Consider the following 20880-nt stretch of genomic DNA (forward strand, 5'->3'; position numbering starts at 1 on the left):
TGTAGCTTCCACAGCTTCCTGGGGCAGCAAATTCCACAGACCTACCACCCTCTGAGTGAAGAAGTTTCTCCTCATCTCAGTTTTGAAAGAGCAGCCCCTTATTCTAAGATTATGCCCCCTAGTTCTAGTTTCACCCATCTTTGGGAACATCCTTACTGCATCCACCCGATCAAGACCCTTCACAATCTTATATGTTTCAATAAGATCGCCTCTCATTCTTCTGAACTCCAATGAGTAGAGTCCCAATCTACTCAACCTCTCCTCATATGTCCGCCCCCTCATCCCCGGGATTAACCGAGTGAACCTTCTTTGTACTGCCTCGAGAGCAAGTATGTCTTTTCTTAAGTATGGAGACCAAAACTGTATGCAGTATTCCAGGTGCGGTCTCACCAATACCTTATATAACTGCAGCAATACCTCCTTGTTTTTATATTCTATCCCCCGAGCAATAAAAGCCAACATTCCGTTGGCTTTCTTGATCACCTGCTGCACCTGCATACCAACTTTTTGATTTTCTTGCACTAGGACCCCCAGATCCCTTTGTACTGCAGTACTTTCCAGTCTCTCGCCATTAAGAAAATAACTTGCTCTCTGATTTTTCCTGCCAAAGTGCATAACCTCACATTTTCCAATATTATATTGCATCTGCCAAATCTCCGCCCACTCACCCAGCCTGTCTATATCCCCTTGCAGGTTTTTTATGTCCTCCTCACTCTCTACTTTCCCTCCCATCTTTGTATCATCTGCAAATTTTGATATGTTGCACTCGGTCCCCTCCTCCAAATCGTTAATATAGATTGTAAAGAGTTGGGGACCCAGCACCGACCCCTGTGGAACACCACTGGTTACTGGTTGCCAGTCCGAAAATGAACCATTTATCCCAACTCTCTGCTTCCTGTTTGATAACCAATCCTCCACCCATGCCAGAATATTACCCCCAATCCCGTGATTTTGCATTTTCGGGTGCTTAATCAACGGGCGCGCAGGATCTCAATGGAGCGCAGAATCGGTCCTGCAGCTGCCAAGTAAAGTCTGGGGTTTGCTAAGGCTGGTTCCCGGCAATAAGTCGTAGGAGACAGGCAGGGTGTCATGGGAATAGACTGCAGCAGGCGTGGCGGGCAGGGCGGGGTGCATGTGCCCAACACCACCAACCCCCATCCACCCACCCATCCTTTTCCAATGGAGGCGCCCGTGCCTGCAGTCGCACGGAAATCCAACAGGGGGCAACCTCCAGCTTAGCTGTCGAGCGGGAAACGTGGTGAGGCCTCACCCTGAAATATAGGCCAAGTCTCCATGGACAGATACGGGAAGAAAAACACAATGGTGGCTGCTTACCTTGCTGAGCAGGAGTGAAAGTGGCGTCAGCGGCGTTGGCAACATGGCACAACGGCCGGGCGAGGAACAACGCGGAGCGAGCAACAACCTACGAAGGAAAGGAGAGCATGGTCAAGCAGCTGTAAAAAGTTTTCCTTCTTTTATAACAATATTGACTACAGTAATAACATATGGCCCAAAAAAGAAACAAAATCTGTTTTTTGTTTTTCGAATCTCCCCGAGGGGAGCTGCACCGATCCTGGAAGCACTGCGATACCAGGTCGATGCGCGGAGTGGACGGAGCAAGCTCTCGTTCCATCTCCCTGTTCCAAAAATCAATTTAATATTTGGTCCCCAGATAGGGGACGTATCAGATATTAAACTGATAAGAACAGAAACTACACTGGATCTTAGCCAAAAGGCCGAGAAGCGATAACCGGTAAACTCCCGCTCCTGCTCCATTCTTCCTCGGACTCTCTCTTCTTCTTCAAAATGGTGTTGGGTGACTGAGCTTAGGTGTGAAGAGTGGCCGGCAAACTTTGAGCAACACAATATTTTTTACCAGAACATCTAACCAAGATGAAAAGCCATCTCCGTAACACCCCCCTTCCCTTTGGCTGAGGTAACACGATCACATAAGAACATAAGAACATAAGAACATAAGAAATCGGAGCAGGAGTAGGCCAATCGGCCCCTCGAGCCCGCTCCGCCATTCAATAAGATCATGGCTGATCTGATCCCAACCACAAATCTAAAGAACACAAGAAGTCGGAGCAGGACCCGGCCACATAGCCCCTGGGCCCTCTCCGCCACCCACAGGGCATTGACCGATCCGAACTCAGCTTCATGTCCAATTTCCTGCCCGCTCCCCATAACCCCTAATTCCCTTTACTTCTAGGAAACTGTCTATTTCTGTTTTAAATTTATCTAATGATGTAGCTTCCACAGCTTCCTGGGGCAGCAAATTCCACAGACCTACCACCCTCTGAGTGAAGAAGTTTCTCCTCATCTCAGTTTTGAAAGAGCAGCCCCTTATTCTAAGATTATGCCCCCTAGTTCTAGTTTCACCCATCTTTGGGAACATCCTTACTGCATCCACCCGATCAAGACCCTTCACAATCTTATATGTTTCAATAAGATCGCCTCTCATTCTTCTGAACTCCAATGAGTAGAGTCCCAATCTACTCAACCTCTCCTCATATGTCCGCCCCCTCATCCCCGGGATTAACCGAGTGAACCTTCTTTGTACTGCCTCGAGAGCAAGTATGTCTTTTCTTAAGTATGGAGACCAAAACTGTATGCAGTATTCCAGGTGCGGTCTCACCAATACCTTATATAACTGCAGCAATACCTCCTTGTTTTTATATTCTATCCCCCGAGCAATAAAAGCCAACATTCCGTTGGCTTTCTTGATCACCTGCTGCACCTGCATACCAACTTTTTGATTTTCTTGCACTAGGACCCCCAGATCCCTTTGTACTGCAGTACTTTCCAGTCTCTCGCCATTAAGAAAATAACTTGCTCTCTGATTTTTCCTGCCAAAGTGCATAACCTCACATTTTCCAATATTATATTGCATCTGCCAAATCTCCGCCCACTCACCCAGCCTGTCTATATCCCCTTGCAGGTTTTTTATGTCCTCCTCACTCTCTACTTTCCCTCCCATCTTTGTATCATCTGCAAATTTTGATATGTTGCACTCGGTCCCCTCCTCCAAATCGTTAATATAGATTGTAAAGAGTTGGGGACCCAGCACCGACCCCTGTGGAACACCACTGGTTACTGGTTGCCAGTCCGAAAATGAACCATTTATCCCAACTCTCTGCTTCCTGTTTGATAACCAATCCTCCACCCATGCCAGAATATTACCCCCAATCCCGTGATTTTGCATTTTCGGGTGCTTAATCAACGGGCGCGCAGGATCTCAATGGAGCGCAGAATCGGTCCTGCAGCTGCCAAGTAAAGTCTGGGGTTTGCTAAGGCTGGTTCCCGGCAATAAGTCGTAGGAGACAGGCAGGGTGTCATGGGAATAGACTGCAGCAGGCGTGGCGGGCAGGGCGGGGTGCATGTGCCCAACACCACCAACCCCCATCCACCCACCCATCCTTTTCCAATGGAGGCGCCCGTGCCTGCAGTTGCACGGAAATCCAACAGGGGGCAACCTCCAGCTTAGCTGTCGAGCGGGAAACGTGGTGAGGCCTCACCCTGAAATATAGGCCAAGTCTCCATGGACAGATACGGGAAGAAAAACACAATGGTGGCTGCTTACCTTGCTGAGCAGGAGTGAAAGTGGCGTCAGCGGCGTTGGCAACATGGCACAACGGCCGGGCGAGGAACAACGCGGAGCGAGCAACAACCTACGAAGGAAAGGAGAGCATGGTCAAGCAGCTGTAAAAAGTTTTCCTTCTTTTATAACAATATTGACTACAGTAATAACATATGGCCCAAAAAAGAAACAAAATCTGTTTTTTGTTTTTCGAATCTCCCCGAGGGGAGCTGCACCGATCCTGGAAGCACTGCGATACCAGGTCGATGCGCGGAGTGGACGGAGCAAGCTCTCGTTCCATCTCCCTGTTCCAAAAATCAATTTAATATTTGGTCCCCAGATAGAGGACGTATCAGATATTAAACTGATAAGAACAGAAACTACACTGGATCTTAGCCAAAAGGCCGAGAAGCGATAACCGGTAAACTCCCGCTCCTGCTCCATTCTTCCTCGGACTCTCTCTTCTTCTTCAAAATGGTGTTGGGTGACTGAGCTTAGGTGTGAAGAGTGGCCGGCAAACTTTGAGCAACACAATATTTTTTACCAGAACATCTAACCAAGATGAAAAGCCATCTCCGTAACACCCCCCTTCCCTTTGGCTGAGGTAACACGATCACAGCTTTTGCATTTTCGGGTGCTTAATCAACGGGCGCGCAGGATCTCAATGGAGCGCAGAATCGGTCCTGCAGCTGCCAAGTAAAGTCTGGGGTTTGCTAAGGCTGGTTCCCGGCAATAAGTCGTAGGAGACAGGCAGGGTGGCATGGGAATAGACTGCAGCAGGCGTGGCGGGCAGGGCGGGGTGCATGTGCCCAACACCACCAACCCCCATCCACCCACCCATCCTTTTCCAATGGAGGCGCCCGTGCCTGCAGTCGCACGGAAATCCAACAGGGGGCAACCTCCAGCTTAGCTGTCGAGCGGGAAACGTGGTGAGGCCTCACCCTGAAATATAGGCCAAGTCCCCATGGACAGATACGGGAAGAAAAACACAATGGTGGCTGCTTACCTTGCTGAGCAGGAGTGAAAGTGGCGTCAGCGGCGTTGGCAACATGGCACAACGGCCGGGCGAGGAACAACGCGGAGCGAGCAACAACCTACGAAGGAAAGGAGAGCATGGTCAAGCAGCTGTAAAAAGTTTTCCTTCTTTTATAACAATATTGACTACAGTAATAACATATGGCCCAAAAAAGAAACAAAATCTGTTTTTTGTTTTTCGAATCTCCCCGAGGGGAGCTGCACCGATCCTGGAAGCACTGCGATACCAGGTCGATGCGCGGAGTGGACGGAGCAAGCTCTCGTTCCATCTCCCTGTTCCAAAAATCAATTTAATATTTGGTCCCCAGATAGGGGACGTATCAGATATTAAACTGATAAGAATAGAAACTACACTGGATCTTAGCCAAAAGGCCGAGAAGCGATAACCGGTAAACTCCCGCTCCTGCTCCATTCTTCCTCGGACTCTCTCTTCTTCTTCAAAATGGTGTTGGGTGACTGAGCTTAGGTGTGAAGAGTGGCCGGCAAACTTTGAGCAACACAATATTTTTTACCAGAACATCTAACCAAGATGAAAAGCCATCTCCGTAACACCCCCCTTCCCTTTGGCTGAGGTAACACGATCACATAAGAACATAAGAACATAAGAAATCGGAGCAGGAGTAGGCCAATCGGCCCCTCGAGCCCGCTCCGCCATTCAATAAGATCATGGCTGATCTGATCCCAACCACAAATCTAAAGAACACAAGAAGTCGGAGCAGGACCCGGCCACATAGCCCCTGGGCCCTCTCCGCCACCCACAGGGCATTGACCGATCCGAACTCAGCTTCATGTCCAATTTCCTGCCCGCTCCCCATAACCCCTAATTCCCTTTACTTCTAGGAAACTGTCTATTTCTGTTTTAAATTTATCTAATGATGTAGCTTCCACAGCTTCCTGGGGCAGCAAATTCCACAGACCTACCACCCTCTGAGTGAAGAAGTTTCTCCTCATCTCAGTTTTGAAAGAGCAGCCCCTTATTCTAAGATTATGCCCCCTAGTTCTAGTTTCACCCATCTTTGGGAACATCCTTACTGCATCCACCCGATCAAGACCCTTCACAATCTTATATGTTTCAATAAGATCGCCTCTCATTCTTCTGAACTCCAATGAGTAGAGTCCCAATCTACTCAACCTCTCCTCATATGTCCGCCCCCTCATCCCCGGGATTAACCGAGTGAACCTTCTTTGTACTGCCTCGAGAGCAAGTATGTCTTTTCTTAAGTATGGAGACCAAAACTGTATGCAGTATTCCAGGTGCGGTCTCACCAATACCTTATATAACTGCAGCAATACCTCCTTGTTTTTATATTCTATCCCCCGAGCAATAAAAGCCAACATTCCGTTGGCTTTCTTGATCACCTGCTGCACCTGCATACCAACTTTTTGATTTTCTTGCACTAGGACCCCCAGATCCCTTTGTACTGCAGTACTTTCCAGTCTCTCGCCATTAAGAAAATAACTTGCTCTCTGATTTTTCCTGCCAAAGTGCATAACCTCACATTTTCCAATATTATATTGCATCTGCCAAATCTCCGCCCACTCACCCAGCCTGTCTATATCCCCTTGCAGGTTTTTTATGTCCTCCTCACTCTCTACTTTCCCTCCCATCTTTGTATCATCTGCAAATTTTGATATGTTGCACTCGGTCCCCTCCTCCAAATCGTTAATATAGATTGTAAAGAGTTGGGGACCCAGCACCGACCCCTGTGGAACACCACTGGTTACTGGTTGCCAGTCCGAAAATGAACCATTTATCCCAACTCTCTGCTTCCTGTTTGATAACCAATCCTCCACCCATGCCAGAATATTACCCCCAATCCCGTGATTTTGCATTTTCGGGTGCTTAATCAACGGGCGCGCAGGATCTCAATGGAGCGCAGAATCGGTCCTGCAGCTGCCAAGTAAAGTCTGGGGTTTGCTAAGGCTGGTTCCCGGCAATAAGTCGTAGGAGACAGGCAGGGTGTCATGGGAATAGACTGCAGCAGGCGTGGCGGGCAGGGCGGGGTGCATGTGCCCAACACCACCAACCCCCATCCACCCACCCATCCTTTTCCAATGGAGGCGCCCGTGCCTGCAGTCGCACGGAAATCCAACAGGGGGCAACCTCCAGCTTAGCTGTCGAGCGGGAAACGTGGTGAGGCCTCACCCTGAAATATAGGCCAAGTCTCCATGGACAGATACGGGAAGAAAAACACAATGGTGGCTGCTTACCTTGCTGAGCAGGAGTGAAAGTGGCGTCAGCGGCGTTGGCAACATGGCACAACGGCCGGGCGAGGAACAACGCGGAGCGAGCAACAACCTACGAAGGAAAGGAGAGCATGGTCAAGCAGCTGTAAAAAGTTTTCCTTCTTTTATAACAATATTGACTACAGTAATAACATATGGCCCAAAAAAGAAACAAAATCTGTTTTTTGTTTTTCGAATCTCCCCGAGGGGAGCTGCACCGATCCTGGAAGCACTGCGATACCAGGTCGATGCGCGGAGTGGACGGAGCAAGCTCTCGTTCCATCTCCCTGTTCCAAAAATCAATTTAATATTTGGTCCCCAGATAGGGGACGTATCAGATATTAAACTGATAAGAACAGAAACTACACTGGATCTTAGCCAAAAGGCCGAGAAGCGATAACCGGTAAACTCCCGCTCCTGCTCCATTCTTCCTCGGACTCTCTCTTCTTCTTCAAAATGGTGTTGGGTGACTGAGCTTAGGTGTGAAGAGTGGCCGGCAAACTTTGAGCAACACAATATTTTTTACCAGAACATCTAACCAAGATGAAAAGCCATCTCCGTAACACCCCCCTTCCCTTTGGCTGAGGTAACACGATCACATAAGAACATAAGAACATAAGAACATAAGAAATCGGAGCAGGAGTAGGCCAATCGGCCCCTCGAGCCCGCTCCGCCATTCAATAAGATCATGGCTGATCTGATCCCAACCACAAATCTAAAGAACACAAGAAGTCGGAGCAGGACCCGGCCACATAGCCCCTGGGCCCTCTCCGCCACCCACAGGGCATTGACCGATCCGAACTCAGCTTCATGTCCAATTTCCTGCCCGCTCCCCATAACCCCTAATTCCCTTTACTTCTAGGAAACTGTCTATTTCTGTTTTAAATTTATCTAATGATGTAGCTTCCACAGCTTCCTGGGGCAGCAAATTCCACAGACCTACCACCCTCTGAGTGAAGAAGTTTCTCCTCATCTCAGTTTTGAAAGAGCAGCCCCTTATTCTAAGATTATGCCCCCTAGTTCTAGTTTCACCCATCTTTGGGAACATCCTTACTGCATCCACCCGATCAAGACCCTTCACAATCTTATATGTTTCAATAAGATCGCCTCTCATTCTTCTGAACTCCAATGAGTAGAGTCCCAATCTACTCAACCTCTCCTCATATGTCCGCCCCCTCATCCCCGGGATTAACCGAGTGAACCTTCTTTGTACTGCCTCGAGAGCAAGTATGTCTTTTCTTAAGTATGGAGACCAAAACTGTATGCAGTATTCCAGGTGCGGTCTCACCAATACCTTATATAACTGCAGCAATACCTCCTTGTTTTTATATTCTATCCCCCGAGCAATAAAAGCCAACATTCCGTTGGCTTTCTTGATCACCTGCTGCACCTGCATACCAACTTTTTGATTTTCTTGCACTAGGACCCCCAGATCCCTTTGTACTGCAGTACTTTCCAGTCTCTCGCCATTAAGAAAATAACTTGCTCTCTGATTTTTCCTGCCAAAGTGCATAACCTCACATTTTCCAATATTATATTGCATCTGCCAAATCTCCGCCCACTCACCCAGCCTGTCTATATCCCCTTGCAGGTTTTTTATGTCCTCCTCACTCTCTACTTTCCCTCCCATCTTTGTATCATCTGCAAATTTTGATATGTTGCACTCGGTCCCCTCCTCCAAATCGTTAATATAGATTGTAAAGAGTTGGGGACCCAGCACCGACCCCTGTGGAACACCACTGGTTACTGGTTGCCAGTCCGAAAATGAACCATTTATCCCAACTCTCTGCTTCCTGTTTGATAACCAATCCTCCACCCATGCCAGAATATTACCCCCAATCCCGTGATTTTGCATTTTCGGGTGCTTAATCAACGGGCGCGCAGGATCTCAATGGAGCGCAGAATCGGTCCTGCAGCTGCCAAGTAAAGTCTGGGGTTTGCTAAGGCTGGTTCCCGGCAATAAGTCGTAGGAGACAGGCAGGGTGTCATGGGAATAGACTGCAGCAGGCGTGGCGGGCAGGGCGGGGTGCATGTGCCCAACACCACCAACCCCCATCCACCCACCCATCCTTTTCCAATGGAGGCGCCCGTGCCTGCAGTCGCACGGAAATCCAACAGGGGGCAACCTCCAGCTTAGCTGTCGAGCGGGAAACGTGGTGAGGCCTCACCCTGAAATATAGGCCAAGTCTCCATGGACAGATACGGGAAGAAAAACACAATGGTGGCTGCTTACCTTGCTGAGCAGGAGTGAAAGTGGCGTCAGCGGCGTTGGCAACATGGCACAACGGCCGGGCGAGGAACAACGCGGAGCGAGCAACAACCTACGAAGGAAAGGAGAGCATGGTCAAGCAGCTGTAAAAAGTTTTCCTTCTTTTATAACAATATTGACTACAGTAATAACATATGGCCCAAAAAAGAAACAAAATCTGTTTTTTGTTTTTCGAATCTCCCCGAGGGGAGCTGCACCGATCCTGGAAGCACTGCGATACCAGGTCGATGCGCGGAGTGGACGGAGCAAGCTCTCGTTCCATCTCCCTGTTCCAAAAATCAATTTAATATTTGGTCCCCAGATAGGGGACGTATCAGATATTAAACTGATAAGAACAGAAACTACACTGGATCTTAGCCAAAAGGCCGAGAAGCGATAACCGGTAAACTCCCGCTCCTGCTCCATTCTTCCTCGGACTCTCTCTTCTTCTTCAAAATGGTGTTGGGTGACTGAGCTTAGGTGTGAAGAGTGGCCGGCAAACTTTGAGCAACACAATATTTTTTACCAGAACATCTAACCAAGATGAAAAGCCATCTCCGTAACACCCCCCTTCCCTTTGGCTGAGGTAACACGATCACAGCTTTTGCATTTTCGGGTGCTTAATCAACGGGCGCGCAGGATCTCAATGGAGCGCAGAATCGGTCCTGCAGCTGCCAAGTAAAGTCTGGGGTTTGCTAAGGCTGGTTCCCGGCAATAAGTCGTAGGAGACAGGCAGGGTGGCATGGGAATAGACTGCAGCAGGCGTGGCGGGCAGGGCGGGGTGCATGTGCCCAACACCACCAACCCCCATCCACCCACCCATCCTTTTCCAATGGAGGCGCCCGTGCCTGCAGTCGCACGGAAATCCAACAGGGGGCAACCTCCAGCTTAGCTGTCGAGCGGGAAACGTGGTGAGGCCTCACCCTGAAATATAGGCCAAGTCCCCATGGACAGATACGGGAAGAAAAACACAATGGTGGCTGCTTACCTTGCTGAGCAGGAGTGAAAGTGGCGTCAGCGGCGTTGGCAACATGGCACAACGGCCGGGCGAGGAACAACGCGGAGCGAGCAACAACCTACGAAGGAAAGGAGAGCATGGTCAAGCAGCTGTAAAAAGTTTTCCTTCTTTTATAACAATATTGACTACAGTAATAACATATGGCCCAAAAAAGAAACAAAATCTGTTTTTTGTTTTTCGAATCTCCCCGAGGGGAGCTGCACCGATCCTGGAAGCACTGCGATACCAGGTCGATGCGCGGAGTGGACGGAGCAAGCTCTCGTTCCATCTCCCTGTTCCAAAAATCAATTTAATATTTGGTCCCCAGATAGGGGACGTATCAGATATTAAACTGATAAGAACAGAAACTACACTGGATCTTAGCCAAAAGGCCGAGAAGCGATAACCGGTAAACTCCCGCTCCTGCTCCATTCTTCCTCGGACTCTCTCTTCTTCTTCAAAATGGTGTTGGGTGACTGAGCTTAGGTGTGAAGAGTGGCCGGCAAACTTTGAGCAACACAATATTTTTACCAGAACATCTAACCAAGATGAAAAGCCATCTCCGTAACACCCCCCTTCCCTTTGGCTGAGGTAACACGATCACAGCTTTTGCATTTTCGGGTGCTTAATCAACGGGCGCGCAGGATCTCAATGGAGCGCAGAATCGGTCCTGCAGCTGCCAAGTAAAGTCTGGGGTTTGCTAAGGCTGGTTCCCGGCAATAAGTCGTAGGCGACAGGCAGGGTGGCATGGGAATAGACTGCAGCAGGCGTGGCGGGCAGGGCGGGGTGCATGTGCCCAACACCACCAACCCCCATCCACCCACCCACCCATCCTTTTCCAATGGAGGCGCCCGTGCCTGCAGTCGCACGGAAATCCAACAGGGGGCAACCTCCAGCTTAGCTGTCGAGCGGGAAACGTGGTGAGGCTTCACCCTGAAATATAGGCCAAGTCCCCATGGACAGATACGGGAAGAAAAACACAATGGTGGCTGCTTACCTTGCTGAGCAGGAGTGAAAGTGGCGTCAGCGGCGTTGGCAACATGGCACAACGGCCGGGCGAGGAACAACGCGGAGCGAGCAACAACCTACGAAGGAAAGGAGAGCATGGTCAAGCAGCTGTAAAAAGTTTTCCTTCTTTTATAACAATATTGACTACAGTAATAACATATGGCCCAAAAAAGAAACAAAATCTGTTTTTTGTTTTTCGAATCTCCCCGAGGGGAGCTGCACCGATCCTGGAAGCACTGCGATACCAGGTCGATGCGCGGAGTGGACGGAGCAAGCTCTCGTTCCATCTCCCTGTTCCAAAAATCAATTTAATATTTGGTCCCCAGATAGGGGACGTATCAGATATTAAACTGATAAGAACAGAAACTACACTGGATCTTAGCCAAAAGGCCGAGAAGCGATAACCGGTAAACTCCCGCTCCTGCTCCATTCTTCCTCGGACTCTCTCTTCTTCTTCAAAATGGTGTTGGGTGACTGAGCTTAGGTGTGAAGAGTGGCCGGCAAACTTTGAGCAACACAATATTTTTTACCAGAACATCTAACCAAGATGAAAAGCCATCTCCGTAACACCCCCCTTCCCTTTGGCTGAGGTAACACGATCACAGCTTTTGCATTTTCGGGTGCTTAATCAACGGGCGCACAGGATCTCAATGGAGCGCAGAATCGGTCCTGCAGCTGCCAAGTAAAGTCTGGGGTTTGCTAAGGCTGGTTCCCGGCAATAAGTCGTAGGAGACAGGCAGGGTGTCATGGGAATAGACTGCAGCAGGCGTGGCGGGCAGGGCTGGGTGCATGTGCCCAACACCACCAACCCCCATCCACCCACCCATCCTTTTCCAATGGAGGCGCCCGTGCCTGCAGTCGCACGGAAATCCAACAGGGGGCAACCTCCAGCTTAGCTGTCGAGCGGGAAACGTGGTGAGGCCTCACCCTGAAATATAGGCCAAGTCCCCATGGACAGATACGGGAAGAAAAACACAATGGTGGCTGCTTACAGGAGTGAAAGTGGCGTCAGCGGCGTTGGCAACATGGCACAACGGCCGGGCGAGGAACAACGCGGAGCGAGCAACAACCTACGAAGGAAAGGAGAGCATGGTCAAGCAGCTGTAAAAAGTTTTCCATCTTTTATAACAATATTGACTACAGTAATAACATATGGCCCAAAAAAGAAACAAAATCTGTTTTTTGTTTTTCGAATCTCCCCGAGGGGAGCTGCACCGATCCTGGAAGCACTGCGATACCAGGTCGATGCGCGGAGTGGACGGAGCAAGCTCTCGTTCCATCTCCCTGTTCCAAAAATCAATTTAATATTTGGTCCCCAGATAGGGGACGTATCAGATATTAAACTGATAAGAACAGAAACTACACTGGATCTTAGCCAAAAGGCCGAGAAGCGATAACCGGTAAACTCCCGCTCCTGCTCCATTCTTCCTCGGACTCTCTCTTCTTCTTCAAAATGGTGTTGGGTGACTGAGCTTAGGTGTGAAGAGTGGCCGGCAAACTTTGAGCAACACAATATTTTTTACCAGAACATCTAACCAAGATGAAAAGCCATCTCCGTAACACCCCCCTTCCCTTTGGCTGAGGTAACACGATCACAGCTTTTGCATTTTCGGGTGCTTAATCAACGGGCGCGCAGGATCTCAATGGAGCGCAGAATCGGTCCTGCAGCTGCCAAGTAAAGTCTGGGGTTTGCTAAGGCTGGTTCCCGGCAATAAGTCGTAGGAGACAGGCAGGGTGGCATGGGAATAGACTGCAGCAGGCGTGGCGGGCAGGGCGGGGTGCATGTGCCCAACACCACCAACCCCCATCCACCCACCCACCCACCCATCCTTTTCCAATGGAGGCGGCCGTGCCTGCAGTCGCACGGAAATCCAACAGGGGGCAACCTCCAGCTTAGCTGTCGAGCGGGAAACGTGGTGAGGCCTCACCCTGAAATATAGGCCAAGTCCCCATGGACAGATACGGGAAGAAAAACACAATGGTGGCTGCTTACCTTGCTGAGCAGGAGTGAAAGTGGCGTCAGCGGCGTTGGCAACATGGCACAACGGCCGGGCGAGGAACAACGCGGAGCGAGCAACAACCTACGAAGGAAAGGAGAGCATGGTCAAGCAGCTGTAAAAAGTTTTCCTTCTTTTATAACAATATTGACTATAGTAATAACATATGGTCCAAAAAAGAAACAAAATCTGTTTTTTGTTTTTCGAATCTCCCCGAGGGGAGCTGCACCGATCCTGGAAGCACTGCGATACCAGGTCGATGCGCGGAGTGGACGGAGCAAGCTCTCGTTCCATCTCCCTGTTCCAAAAATCAATTTAATATTTGGTCCCCAGATAGGGGACGTATCAGATATTAAACTGATAAGAACAGAAACTACACTGGATCTTAGCCAAAAGGCCGAGAAGCGATAACCGGTAAACTCCCGCTCCTGCTCCATTCTTCCTCGGACTCTCTCTTCTTCTTCAAAATGGTGTTGGGTGACTGAGCTTAGGTGTGAAGAGTGGCCGGCAAACTTTGAGCAACACAATATTTTTTACCAGAACATCTAACCAGTATGAAAAGCCATCTCCGTAACACCCCCCTTCCCTTTGGCTGAGGTAACACGATCACAGCTTTTGCATTTTCGGGTGCTTAATCAACGGGCGCGCAGGATCTCAATGGAGCGCAGAATCGGTCCTGCAGCTGCCAAGTAAAGTCTGGGGTTTGCTAAGGCTGGTTCCCGGCAATAAGTCGTAGGAGACAGGCAGGGTGGCATGGGAATAGACTGCAGCAGGCGTGGCGGGCAGGGCGGGGTGCATGTGCCCAACACCACCAACCCCCATCCACCCACCCATCCTTTTCCAATGGAGGCGCCCGTGCCTGCAGTCGCACGGAAATCCAACAGGGGGCAACCTCCAGCTTAGCTGTCGAGCGGGAAACGTGGTGAGGCCTCACCCTGAAATATAGGCCAAGTCTCCATGGACAGATACGGGAAGAAAAACACAATGGTGGCTGCTTACCTTGCTGAGCAGGAGTGAAAGTGGCGTCAGCGGCGTTGGCAACATGGCACAACGGCCGGGCGAGGAACAACGCGGAGCGAGCAACAACCTACGAAGGAAAGGAGAGCATGGTCAAGCAGCTGTAAAAAGTTTTCCTTCTTTTATAACAATATTGACTACAGTAATAACATATGGCCCAAAAAAGAAACAAAATCTGTTTTTTGTTTTTCGAATCTCCCCGAGGGGAGCTGCACCGATCCTGGAAGCACTGCGATACCAGGTCGATGCGCGGAGTGGACGGAGCAAGCTCTCGTTCCATCTCCCTGTTCCAAAAATCAATTTAATATTTGGTCCCCAGATAGGGGACGTATCAGATATTAAACTGATAAGAACAGAAACTACACTGGATCTTAGCCAAAAGGCCGAGAAGCGATAACCGGTAAACTCCCGCTCCTGCTCCATTCTTCCTCGGACTCTCTCTTCTTCTTCAAAATGGTGTTGGGTGACTGAGCTTAGGTGTGAAGAGTGGCCGGCAAACTTTGAGCAACACAATATTTTTTACCAGAACATCTAACCAAGATGAAAAGCCATCTCCGTAACACCCCCCTTCCCTTTGGCTGAGGTAACACGATCACAGCTTTTGCATTTTCGGGTGCTTAATCAACGGGCGCGCAGGATCTCAATGGAGCGCAGAATCGGTCCTGCAGCTGCCAAGTAAAGTCTGGGGTTTGCTAAGGCTGGTTCCCGGCAATAAGTCGTAGGAGACAGGCAGGGTGGCATGGGAATAGACTGCAGCAGGCGTGGCGGGCAGGGCGGGGTGCATGTGCCCAACACCACCAACCCCCATCCACCCACCCATCCTTTTCCAATAGAGGCGGCCGTGCCTGCAGTCGCACGGAAATCCAACAGGGGTCAACCTCCAGCTTAGCTGTCGAGCGGGAAACGTGGTGAGGCCTCACCCTGAAATATAGGCCAAGTCCCCATGGACAGATACGGGAAGAAAAACACAATGGTGGCTGCTTACCTTGCTGAGCAGGAGTGAAAGTGGCGTCAGCGGCGTTGGCAACATGGCACAACGGCCGGGCGAGGAACAACGCGGAGCGAGCAACAACCTACGAAGGAAAGGAGAGCATGGTCAAGCAGCTGTAAAAAGTTTTCCTTCTTTTATAACAATATTGACTATAGTAATAACATATGGTTCAAAAAAGAAACAAAATCTGTTTTTCGTTTTTCGAATCTCCCCGAGGGGAGCTGCACCGATCCTGGAAGCACTGCGATACCAGGTCGATGCGCGGAGTGGACGGAGCAAGCTCTCGTTCCATCTCCCTGTTCCAAAAATCAATTTAATATTTGGTCCCCAGATAGGGGACGTATCAGATATTAAACTGATAAGAACAGAAACTACACTGGATCTTAGCCAAAAGGCCGAGAAGCGATAACCGGTAAACTCCCGCTCCTGCTCCATTCTTCCTCGGACTCTCTCTTCTTCTTCAAAATGGTGTTGGGTGACTGAGCTTAGGTGTGAAGAGTGGCCGGCAAACTTTGAGCAACACAATATTTTTTACCAGAACATCTAACCAAGATGAAAAGCCATCTCCGTAACACCCCCCTTCCCTTTGGCTGAGGTAACACGATCACAGCTTTTGCATTTTCGGGTGCTTAATCAACGGGCGCGCAGGATCTCAATGGAGCGCAGAATCGGTCCTGCAGCTGCCAAGTAAAGTCTGGGGTTTGCTAAGGCTGGTTCCCGGCAATAAGTCGTAGGAGACAGGCAGGGTGGCATGGGAATAGACTGCAGCAGGCGTGGCGGGCAGGGCGGGGTGCATGTGCCCAACACCACCAACCCCCATCCACCCACCCATCCTTTTCCAATGGAGGCGCCCGTGCCTGCAGTCGCACGGAAATCCAACAGGGGGCAACCTCCAGCTTAGCTGTCGAGCGGGAAACGTGGTGAGGCCTCACCCTGAAATATAGGCCAAGTCTCCATGGACAGATACGGGAAGAAAAACACAATGGTGGCTGCTTACCTTGCTGAGCAGGAGTGAAAGTGGCGTCAGCGGCGTTGGCAACATGGCACAACGGCCGGGCGAGGAACAACGCGGAGCGAGCAACAACCTACGAAGGAAAGGAGAGCATGGTCAAGCAGCTGTAAAAAGTTTTCCTTCTTTTATAACAATATTGACTACAGTAATAACATATGGCCCAAAAAAGAAACAAAATCTGTTTTTTGTTTTTCGAATCTCCCCGAGGGGAGCTGCACCGATCCTGGAAGCACTGCGATACCAGGTCGATGCGCGGAGTGGACGGAGCAAGTGGACGGAGCAAGCTCTCGTTCCATCTCCCTGTTCCAAAAATCAATTTAATATTTGGTCCCCAGATAGGGGACGTATCAGATATTAAACTGATAAGAACAGAAACTACACTGGATCTTAGCCAAAAGGCCGAGAAGCGATAACCGGTAAACTCCCGCTCCTGCTCCATTCTTCCTCGGACTCTCTCTTCTTCTTCAAAATGGTGTTGGGTGACTGAGCTTAGGTGTGAAGAGTGGCCGGCAAACTTTGAGCAACACAATATTTTTTACCAGAACATCTAACCAAGATGAAAAGCCATCTCCGTAACACCCCCCTTCCCTTTGGCTGAGGTAACACGATCACAGCTTTTGCATTTTCGGGTGCTTAATCAACGGGCGCGCAGGATCTCAATGGAGCGCAGAATCGGTCCTGCAGCTGCCAAGTAAAGTCTGGGGTTTGCTAAGGCTGGTTCCCGGCAATAAGTCGTAGGAGACAGGCAGGGTGGCATGGGAATAGACTGCAGCAGGCGTGGCGGGCAGGGCGGGGTGCATGTGCCCAACACCACCAACCCCCATCCACCCACCCATCCTTTTCCAATAGAGGCGGCCGTGCCTGCAGTCGCACGGAAATCCAACAGGGGGCAACCTCCAGCTTAGCTGTCGAGCGGGAAACGTGGTGAGGCCTCACCCTGAAATATAGGCCAAGTCTCCATGGACAGATACGGGAAGAAAAACACAATGGTGGCTGCTTACCTTGCTGAGCAGGAGTGAAAGTGGCGTCAGCGGCGTTGGCAACATGGCACAACGGCCGGGCGAGGAACAACGCGGAGCGAGCAACAACCTACGAAGGAAAGGAGAGCATGGTCAAGCAGCTGTAAAAAGTTTTCCTTCTTTTATAACAATATTGACTATAGTAATAACATATGGTTCAAAAAAGAAACAAAATCTGTTTTTTGTTTTTCGAATCTCCCCGAGGGGAGCTGCACCGATCCTGGAAGCACTGCGATACCAGGTCGATGCGCGGAGTGGACGGAGCAAGCTCTCGTTCCATCTCCCTGTTCCAAAAATCAATTTAATATTTGGTCCCCAGATAGGGGACGTATCAGATATTAAACTGATAAGAACAGAAACTACACTGGATCTTAGCCAAAAGGCCGAGAAGCGATAACCGGTAAACTCCCGCTCCTGCTCCATTCTTCCTCGGACTCTCTCTTCTTCTTCAAAATGGTGTTGGGTGACTGAGCTTAGGTGTGAAGAGTGGCCGGCAAACTTTGAGCAACACAATATTTTTTACCAGAACATCTAACCAAGATGAAAAGCCATCTCCGTAACACCCCCCTTCCCTTTGGCTGAGGTAACACGATCACAGCTTTTGCATTTTCGGGTGCTTAATCAACGGGCGCGCAGGATCTCAATGGAGCGCAGAATCGGTCCTGCAGCTGCCAAGTAAAGTCTGGGGTTTGCTAAGGCTGGTTCCCGGCAATAAGTCGTAGGAGACAGGCAGGGTGGCATGGGAATAGACTGCAGCAGGCGTGGCGGGCAGGGCGGGGTGCATGTGCCCAACACCACCAACCCCCATCCACCCACCCATCCTTTTCCAATGGAGGCGCCCGTGCCTGCAGTCGCACGGAAATCCAACAGGGGGCAACCTCCAGCTTAGCTGTCGAGCGGGAAACGTGGTGAGGCCTCACCCTGAAATATAGGCCAAGTCTCCATGGACAGATACGGGAAGAAAAACACAATGGTGGCTGCTTACCTTGCTGAGCAGGAGTGAAAGTGGCGTCAGCGGCGTTGGCAACATGGCACAACGGCCGGGCGAGGAACAACGCGGAGCGAGCAACAACCTACGAAGGAAAGGAGAGCATGGTCAAGCAGCTGTAAAAAGTTTTCCTTCTTTTATAACAATATTGACTACAGTAATAACATATGGCCCAAAAAAGAAACAAAATCTGTTTTTTGTTTTTCGAATCTCCCCGAGGGGAGCTGCACCGATCCTGGAAGCACTGCGATACCAGGTCGATGCGCGGAGTGGACGGAGCAAGTGGACGGAGCAAGCTCTCGTTCCATCTCCCTGTTCCAAAAATCAATTTAATATTTGGTCCCCAGATAGGGGACGTATCAGATATTAAACTGATAAGAACAGAAACTACACTGGATCTTAGCCAAAAGGCCGAGAAGCGATAACCGGTAAACTCCCGCTCCATTCTTCCTCGGACTCTCTCTTCTTCTTCAAAATGGTGTTGGGTGACTGAGCTTAGGTGTGAAGAGTGGCCGGCAAACTTTGAGCAACACAATATTTTTTACCAGAACATCTAACCAAGATGAAAAGCCATCTCCGTAACACCCCCCTTCCCTTTGGCTGAGGTAACACGATCACAGCTTTTGCATTTTCGGGTGCTTAATCAACGGGCGCGCAGGATCTCAATGGAGCGCAGAATCGGTCCTGCAGCTGCCAAGTAAAGTCTGGGGTTTGCTAAGGCTGGTTCCCGGCAATAAGTCGTAGGAGACAGGCAGGGTGGCATGGGAATAGACTGCAGCAGGCGTGGCGGGCAGGGCGGGGTGCATGTGCCCAACACCACCAACCCCCATCCACCCACCCATCCTTTTCCAATGGAGGCGCCCGTGCCTGCAGTCGCACGGAAATCCAACAGGGGGCAACCTCCAGCTTAGCTGTCGAGCGGGAAACGTGGTGAGGCCTCACCCTGAAATATAGGCCAAGTCTCCATGGACAGATACGGGAAGAAAAACACAATGGTGGCTGCTTACCTTGCTGAGCAGGAGTGAAAGTGGCGTCAGCGGCGTTGGCAACATGGCACAACGGCCGGGCGAGGAACAACGCGGAGCGAGCAACAACCTACGAAGGAAAGGAGAGCATGGTCAAGCAGCTGTAAAAAGTTTTCCTTCTTTTATAACAATATTGACTACAGTAATAACATATGGCCCAAAAAAGAAACAAAATCTGTTTTTTGTTTTTCGAATCTCCCCGAGGGGAGCTGCACCGATCCTGGAAGCACTGCGATACCAGGTCGATGCGCGGAGTGGACGGAGCAAGCTCTCGTTCCATCTCCCTGTTCCAAAAATCAATTTAATATTTGGTCCCCAGATAGGGGACGTATCAGATATTAAACTGATAAGAACAGAAACTACACTGGATCTTAGCCAAAAGGCCGAGAAGCGATAACCGGTAAACTCCCGCTCCTGCTCCATTCTTCCTCGGACTCTCTCTTCTTCTTCAAAATGGTGTTGGGTGACTGAGCTTAGGTGTGAAGAGTGGCCGGCAAACTTTGAGCAACACAATATTTTTTACCAGAACATCTAACCAAGATGAAAAGCCATCTCCGTAACACCCCCCTTCCCTTTGGCTGAGGTAACACGATCACAGCTTTTGCATTTTCGGGTGCTTAATCAACGGGCGCGCAGGATCTCAATGGAGCGCAGAATCGGTCCTGCAGCTGCCAAGTAAAGTCTGGGGTTTGCTAAGGCTGGTTCCCGGCAATAAGTCGTAGGAGACAGGCAGGGTGGCATGGGAATAGACTGCAGCAGGCGTGGCGGGCAGGGCGGGGTGCATGTGCCCAACACCACCAACCCCCATCCACCCACCCATCCTTTTCCAATGGAGGCGCCCGTGCCTGCAGTCGCACGGAAATCCAACAGGGGGCAACCTCCAGCTTAGCTGTCGAGCGGGAAACGTGGTGAGGCCTCACCCTGAAATATAGGCCAAGTCTCCATGGACAGATACGGGAAGAAAAACACAATGGTGGCTGCTTACCTTGCTGAGCAGGAGTGAAAGTGGCGTCAGCGGCGTTGGCAACATGGCACAACGGCCGGGCGAGGAACAACGCGGAGCGAGCAACAACCTACGAAGGAAAGGAGAGCATGGTCAAGCAGCTGTAAAAAGTTTTCCTTCTTTTATAACAATATTGACTACAGTAATAACATATGGCCCAAAAAAGAAACAAAATCTGTTTTTTGTTTTTCGAATCTCCCCGAGGGGAGCTGCACCGATCCTGGAAGCACTGCGATACCAGGTCGATGCGCGGAGTGGACGGAGCAAGCTCTCGTTCCATCTCCCTGTTCCAAAAATCAATTTAATATTTGGTCCCCAGATAGGGGACGTATCAGATATTAAACTGATAAGAACAGAAACTACACTGGATCTTAGCCAAAAGGCCGAGAAGCGATAACCGGTAAACTCCCGCTCCTGCTCCATTCTTCCTCGGACTCTCTCTTCTTCTTCAAAATGGTGTTGGGTGACTGAGCTTAGGTGTGAAGAGTGGCCGGCAAACTTTGAGCAACACAATATTTTTTACCAGAACATCTAACCAAGATGAAAAGCCATCTCCGTAACACCCCCCTTCCCTTTGGCTGAGGTAACACGATCACAGCTTTTGCATTTTCGGGTGCTTAATCAACGGGCGCGCAGGATCTCAATGGAGCGCAGAATCGGTCCTGCAGCTGCCAAGTAAAGTCTGGGGTTTGCTAAGGCTGGTTCCCGGCAATAAGTCGTAGGAGACAGGCAGG

The 20880-nt window shown here is 50.1% G+C and overlaps 14 non-coding genes and 2 pseudogenes across 14 annotated transcripts; all 16 read right to left on the minus strand.

The window, feature by feature from the left end:
- Positions 1–1557: 1557 nt before the first annotated feature.
- LOC137311933 (U2 spliceosomal RNA) lies at positions 1558–1748 on the minus strand. The gene has a single exon (XR_010960605.1). It is a non-coding gene; the product is annotated as a U2 spliceosomal RNA (small nuclear RNA).
- Positions 1749–3805: 2057 nt separating this feature from the next.
- Positions 3806–3996, minus strand: LOC137311817 (U2 spliceosomal RNA). Its single transcript, XR_010960572.1, has one exon. It is a non-coding gene; the product is annotated as a U2 spliceosomal RNA (small nuclear RNA).
- An 812-nt stretch (positions 3997–4808) lies between these two features.
- On the minus strand, positions 4809–4999 carry LOC137311821 (U2 spliceosomal RNA). Its single transcript, XR_010960576.1, has one exon. It is a non-coding gene; the product is annotated as a U2 spliceosomal RNA (small nuclear RNA).
- A 2049-nt stretch (positions 5000–7048) lies between these two features.
- LOC137311934 (U2 spliceosomal RNA) lies at positions 7049–7239 on the minus strand. Its single transcript, XR_010960606.1, has one exon. It is a non-coding gene; the product is annotated as a U2 spliceosomal RNA (small nuclear RNA).
- Positions 7240–9296: 2057 nt separating this feature from the next.
- Positions 9297–9487, minus strand: LOC137311935 (U2 spliceosomal RNA). Its single transcript, XR_010960607.1, has one exon. It is a non-coding gene; the product is annotated as a U2 spliceosomal RNA (small nuclear RNA).
- An 812-nt stretch (positions 9488–10299) lies between these two features.
- LOC137311937 (U2 spliceosomal RNA) lies at positions 10300–10490 on the minus strand. Its single transcript, XR_010960609.1, has one exon. It is a non-coding gene; the product is annotated as a U2 spliceosomal RNA (small nuclear RNA).
- Positions 10491–11305: 815 nt separating this feature from the next.
- LOC137311938 (U2 spliceosomal RNA) lies at positions 11306–11496 on the minus strand. Its single transcript, XR_010960610.1, has one exon. It is a non-coding gene; the product is annotated as a U2 spliceosomal RNA (small nuclear RNA).
- Positions 11497–12298: 802 nt separating this feature from the next.
- Positions 12299–12489, minus strand: LOC137311939 (U2 spliceosomal RNA). Its single transcript, XR_010960611.1, has one exon. It is a non-coding gene; the product is annotated as a U2 spliceosomal RNA (small nuclear RNA).
- An 820-nt stretch (positions 12490–13309) lies between these two features.
- On the minus strand, positions 13310–13500 carry LOC137311940 (U2 spliceosomal RNA). The gene has a single exon (XR_010960612.1). It is a non-coding gene; the product is annotated as a U2 spliceosomal RNA (small nuclear RNA).
- Positions 13501–14312: 812 nt separating this feature from the next.
- LOC137311941 (U2 spliceosomal RNA) lies at positions 14313–14503 on the minus strand. Its single transcript, XR_010960613.1, has one exon. It is a non-coding gene; the product is annotated as a U2 spliceosomal RNA (small nuclear RNA).
- Positions 14504–15315: 812 nt separating this feature from the next.
- Positions 15316–15506, minus strand: LOC137311942 (U2 spliceosomal RNA). The gene has a single exon (XR_010960614.1). It is a non-coding gene; the product is annotated as a U2 spliceosomal RNA (small nuclear RNA).
- An 812-nt stretch (positions 15507–16318) lies between these two features.
- LOC137311837 (U2 spliceosomal RNA) lies at positions 16319–16522 on the minus strand (annotated as a pseudogene).
- Positions 16523–17334: 812 nt separating this feature from the next.
- LOC137311943 (U2 spliceosomal RNA) lies at positions 17335–17525 on the minus strand. The gene has a single exon (XR_010960615.1). It is a non-coding gene; the product is annotated as a U2 spliceosomal RNA (small nuclear RNA).
- Positions 17526–18337: 812 nt separating this feature from the next.
- On the minus strand, positions 18338–18541 carry LOC137311839 (U2 spliceosomal RNA; annotated as a pseudogene).
- Positions 18542–19347: 806 nt separating this feature from the next.
- On the minus strand, positions 19348–19538 carry LOC137311944 (U2 spliceosomal RNA). The gene has a single exon (XR_010960616.1). It is a non-coding gene; the product is annotated as a U2 spliceosomal RNA (small nuclear RNA).
- An 812-nt stretch (positions 19539–20350) lies between these two features.
- Positions 20351–20541, minus strand: LOC137311945 (U2 spliceosomal RNA). The gene has a single exon (XR_010960617.1). It is a non-coding gene; the product is annotated as a U2 spliceosomal RNA (small nuclear RNA).
- Between the last annotated feature and the right edge of the window lie 339 nt (positions 20542–20880).

The sequence above is a fragment of the Heptranchias perlo genome, unplaced genomic scaffold, assembly GCF_035084215.1.
Source record: "Heptranchias perlo isolate sHepPer1 unplaced genomic scaffold, sHepPer1.hap1 HAP1_SCAFFOLD_384, whole genome shotgun sequence".
NCBI lineage: Eukaryota > Metazoa > Chordata > Chondrichthyes > Hexanchiformes > Hexanchidae > Heptranchias > Heptranchias perlo.